A 6,093-nucleotide genomic window follows, 5' to 3' on the forward strand; every position below is an offset into this window, starting at 1 on the left:
TTACAGCATTGAAGAAAAATCTACACATGTACAACATATAAAAAGTATAGAATAAATGAAAAAGCAAAGTTAAAGAAGATGTTTTTACTAAATAACTACCCAAACAGAATAGAAAAATGGACAAATGAATACAGAGACAACAGATATAAAGTCAAATATAAAAAAGAAGTAAAACATATGTCTTTTCCTTATATTAAAAATAATTTCAAAAAATTAAAAATAATTTTAAAAATATCTATAGAATTAGCAGCTAACTTAAAAAATAAATTTAAAGAATGCATAATTAATAAACAAAATAAATTAGAAATATCTGGCGTCATATATAAATTGTCATGCACATGTGCAAATAGTGTTCATTATATTGGAGAAACACGAAGAATGTTAGAAAAAAAGGATAAAAGAACATGATGCATCAATCAGACTAAAAATATCCAATCACCTTGGTTCATTCACTGTAATGATAATAATTGTAAAATTAATAAAATAAAATAACATTAAAATCCTATTTAGAGAGAAAGATATATTCAACAAAGTTGTAAATTCTGAAAATAAACATATTTCTAGATTAAAACTCTCGAAGTCAGATGTACAGTTAAAACAAGTAAATATACACATATTTACTTGTTTTAATCTAGAAATATGTTTATTTTTAGAATTTAAAACTTTGTTGGGTTTATTATTACCANAACATATCTTCTTCTTTATGTGTCTTCTCCTGTCAGGAGGTTGACAACCATTTCATGCCACCATGATCTATCTTGTGCTTCTCTTGAGCACTCTTCATACGTTAAGTATGTCCAATTCCTGATGTTGCTGAACCAGTTCTTTCTTGGCCTACTCCTACCTCTTTGCCCTTCAATCATTCAAAGAACATATAGCAATTAAAAATAATAACAACTTAATGAATTTAAACAGCAGGATGATAATTGATGACGCATGGAACGACGCATGAATACATAAGAATAAAAAGACATTACGCGATGTGGGATGATTGGTTTAATTGAATTTTAGAGTGGTTTTAGATGATTACGAATACTTGGTGTGGTCTTTCTCATAGATGGTATCTATTGTAAAATATTTGCATAAATATTGTAAGTTATTTATTTGTTTATATTTGTCTTAAAAATGTTTTAATTGTGAATTTACAAAACAATTTTTTATTCTCTGTAGACTGAGGCAGGATTGGCAGAAATATTAGATCTGAAATGCATATAAATAAAATATCTGGAAATTAAAATTGTTTCTGAGTAATTCTTGAATGTCAGTAAAATGTTGGATTAGAAGGACATAACAATTTGTTTATTAGTCCAAAAAACGCCCATTTAGGTGGTTAGATAAGTAATTAATTAAGCCAGCTAGTATTGCTAATATATATTTACTATAAATTGTATTTAAACAGTGAAATTGACTAAATTATGTTTGAACAGAACTCCAGCAAATGTTAAAATTAAAAATGAACAAGTGTTTTGGCTGCATTTATCAGACATGTTCTGGTTTGAATATAGAATAAAAAAAGAAAACAAAATAGATTATATTGTAGAATTTCATGTGCATAAACTCAATTTAACATACAGGCATAGCTTGCTTTACAGTACTTTGCTAATATAGTGCTCTTCAATTATATTTATGTTTATTATTATTGGTTTCTGCTTTGTGCTTATGGGAGTTTTTTAGGGTTTTTTTATTTATTGAGTGATGCTCTGAATAAGTGAGAACGTGACTGAAGTCTAATGACCATTGAACATGGTTTTTTTTGCAAATATGTACAATTTGGCAAATTCAATATTGTGATAAAGCCAGAATTTTGAAGGGCTGAGATATTTGAGGTCATGTAAACTCTATAGGCTGATTGCCAATTGTAAGCTGGTTATGTGCTACATGTGTGAGGTCAGCCGATTAGGGATGAGGTGTTTTCGACAGCCGAGCGGTCATTGCTGTCATGTGGGCGCGGAATGACTCACCGAGACAGGTTTACCATATAACCGTTTAATAATATGCAGAAATCGTTCTTACAATAATCCAATAAGTCGGGCAAAAGCCTATCCAACGATGGGTTACTGTAACCGTTCCCAACAAACGGAAAAGTTCGAATGTTCGATCGGTCCTTGGGTTTTTTCGGCATGCTGGACGCAGAGAACGATGGCCCCGGGGCACGCACCAGCACTTGTAGTGATGTTCTCGGTTGACACGTCGAACCTCGGCGATTCTGGATGTGACGGGTTGGCGAAACCAGCTTCTAGGGTGTCGAAAGAGCCTATGGTGTATCTCTGTCATGAGCACCGAGTTCCAGCAGGTGAGCACTAAGCACCAAAACCCAAGACCCTGTAAAATTCCCGAAAACGTGGTTTTATTGATTTTTCCACCGTGGTCGTCTCTCCATTGGTCTCTCGTCGTCACATGGTGACAATTCGAAACCCCACCGAAGGATGCAGGAGAGGTCAACGTCGCGTCGGAACACGACTCCTCTCCAACCTCGTTTTCCTCGACTTTATCTATTGTTTAAACTCTTTTTAACAAGACAAAAGGTTCATTGTTTAAATCCGATCTTTAAGTTCGCTCTTTCGTGCTACGAAACTTGACTCTTTCAAACAGTCGTTAATTGCCTCCTTTCAGACCCCGTTTGGGTCCTCACACATGTAAATTGAGTTTCCAGTTATTGTCAATTTACATTAATCTCAATGTCGATTTTTTTATTTTAGATTTAGATCAGTTAAACCATTTTTGCACAGTTTTAGTTTTAAATACCACAGAAGTGTTTAATTTTTCTAGAAAATACCCAATTACTTTTATTTTTCCATTGTTTTTTAGACCTAGCAGTATTGAATACTTAATAAATTATAGTATACATATGTTTTAGGTTTTTATATGCAATGGCAAATGATAAAAGACTGTATTTCACTTTAAAATGATATTCACTATTTCATTACTCTAACCCATTGTATTAGCAAGACATGCTTATTCTTATACATCAAAATCTAAAGTTAAACAAAATATTTATACTTGTAGCCTTCCTCAGATGTGGAAAGACTTCCACTTGTTTAAATCTAAGGATAGCTTGTTAACTGGGTTTAAAATGTTAGCATTTCTCTAATACCACTCACTGTTAAAGGTACTGTACATTGCTTAATTCAGTAAGCATATAAATATTTTTGTTTACAAAGATTTTATCCAAATAAAATTGGTTTAATATTAACATTTAACTCTGTTTTAACATTATAATCTCATATATTTTAAGATGAAACAAATTGTATTATTAAAATAACCAATTCAATTTTTGAGTCTTAAGTAATAGAAAGTTAAAACAAAAAGATAATACTCTTTCTTATGAATTCTGTAATATGCTTCTTGTCTAGTCTTGTATTCAATTTTACAAGCTCTATGATGACTTTTTTTTTCCACTAGACTTATTACATCATCAATTAGAAACAGGACAATCTTTAGAAAATCATGTTTTTATTTCCTAGAGTATGCATTTCGGACTTTGAGTTCCTTTTCAACTCCTTTTGATGTAACTGTTTAGAAAATAATGCATACAAGTTAACATAAAATTTTTGCACTGTTACAAAATTTGTAAAAATTTTTAACTTACATGGTTATGAGAAGCACAGAAATGATGATGATTGATAAAATACAGATGATAATTATTAATCTACAGGTGTTTGCTATAACAATAGTTAGAATGTTAATGATTTACAAGAACAATATATATAACAAAGTGTAAAAATTGTGAACTTACAGTAGATATGATGGTATGATACATAAAGCAATAATAGCAGTGAGAGGCAAACAATATACATAATAAGGTACACTGTTAAAACCATAACATTTAAAACTGTTTTACCATTAAAACAATAAAATAGAATGATGAAGTAAAAAACAAGTGCACCATTAAAACAATAAGATTATAAACTTATTTACAGTAAAATTGTAGCACGATGAGACAATTCAAGAAATAACAAGAAATTTGCTGCCATTTATCTTTTTATTTAAACACTCTCCCCCTCTTGGTCAAATATGGATACCATGTTTCATATAATTTTTTACCAGTATTATTATTCATTATTCTGTCTTTGTTTTTTAGTATTTCTAAATCAGGGGTGTCCAACTTTTTTGTTCCTCTGGGCCACATTGGAAGAAGTCATGGAGTTTTGGGCCACAAGCATATATAATATATTTGTGACCCAATCCTTAAATATACAAGTATATTTAAGGATTAACATGACTAGATTATAGTAATAAGTATTAAAACTTTATCACGAAAAAGGATATTTTAAAAAATTACTTCTACAGACTTCCAATTTTTACTTAGAAATAAATAAATTCATCTATTATAAAGGAGACAAACAAAAATTTACTTGAAAAACACAAATATTTGTTTTATTTGGGTCTCTAATTAATAAAAAACAACAAAACATCATTTTAAAGTGCATTTTTATTCGACTAATATTATAAATAATATGTAGCTCAGAAAGTAGCCAATGCGCAAAATGATAATTTTTATGTCAAACTAAAAAAAGGGGTAGCCAAATTTGGCACAAAGTAGCGAAATCTTGCAACACTGGAAAGAATACTAAATAATGCTAGAGTTGGAACTCAAAGGATTATAGATCCAAATTGAGAAAAGGAGAGAAAGAACAAAAGATAAAAAGTAATGAGGAAAGTTGGAAAATTGAGGGTCAATATTTGCATAACAGAAGGCCTATTTAACCTTTCTCACTACTTTTTATCTTTTGGCCTTTCTCTCCTTTTCTGAAATTTGGGTCTATAATCCTTTGAGTCACAACTTCAGCTTTATTTAGTATTCCTTTGTCGAGTATTTGAAAGTATTTCCTTTTCACTCAAAAATAAAACATGTATAAAAGTTTACAGCTTTGTGAAACCTTTTTTTTTTGAGTTTATGCCATTGAAATAAATAAATAAACAAAAAATAAAACAATTTGTCGGTTTTGTTTACACGTTTATTGGGCCGCATTGGAACTTGCCTTGGGCCGCATGCGGGCCGCGGGTTGGACACCCATGTTCTAAATGTTCATACCATCTCCTTTTTTTGTGTATTGGATTCTTTTTTAACAATTTTAACAGTGTCCCTAATAATTTGGCAACCTTCACTGTTACAATGAACTGCAACGGTTAAACTGCTATTATTATATTTAATCGCGGATATGTGTTCTTTAAACCAAACCTTCAAATCTCTGCCAGTTTCGCCTATATAAAATTTAGGTACAGTGCAGCTATAACTGTACCTAAGTTGCGTTTCTCTGGTCCCATATATTATCATCATTATTTCCTAAACAGTTACATCACAAAGAATTGAAAAGGGATTCAAAGTCCAAAATGCATACTCTAGGAAATAAAAACGTGATTTTCTAAAGATTGTCCTGTTTCTAATTGATGGTGTAATAAGTCTAGGGGAAAAGAAAAGCAATCATAGAGCTCGTAAAATTGAACTCTTTCTTATATTGTTGATTATAATATAACTAAAAAATTTAATGTAGTATATATAATTATGTATTNCTCTGATTCTTCCTGTTTTTTCATATAATTTAAAAACCACTATCGAGGCCCAGATGATGATTTTTTTTCTTTTGTGGTGGTGGTGGTGGTGCTGCTCTTTCAAAATTTGAAGCTAACAGTGTTTCAGGAGGAGGACTAATGTTGGCTTTTAAACCAAAGAAATGGTTGAAATCTTCATGGAATTCCCAAAAAGGAAGTCGACCACTTCCGGATTTTCTCATCTGGTCTTTCCTCCTCCTATAAGTTAATATTAAATTTTGCCACTTCCGATCACATTCCACTGCTCCTACATTGATACCTTCTTTTTTCAATTTTAAACTGGCATCTCCCCATAGTTTCACTTTTTTGCAATTTGGCTTCTCAAATAGCGTGTCCATTTCTTGCCAAATTTCAATAAGCTTTTTTACCGAAAATGATGTCCAAACAGTTTCCTATGAAAAATGAAGTTTCATCAGCATATTTAAAATAGTAACAGTAATGTTTAAGTGTAAATTTTATAAAACTAAGTAAAAAGGCTAGTTAGACATGTTATTCAATAACAAAAATATAAAGAATATATATTTTTTAAATAAAATTTAA

This window comes from Centruroides sculpturatus, unplaced genomic scaffold (assembly GCF_000671375.1).
Source record: "Centruroides sculpturatus isolate CEXI.00-Female unplaced genomic scaffold, Cexi_2.0 scaffold742, whole genome shotgun sequence".
Taxonomy (NCBI): domain Eukaryota; kingdom Metazoa; phylum Arthropoda; class Arachnida; order Scorpiones; family Buthidae; genus Centruroides; species Centruroides sculpturatus.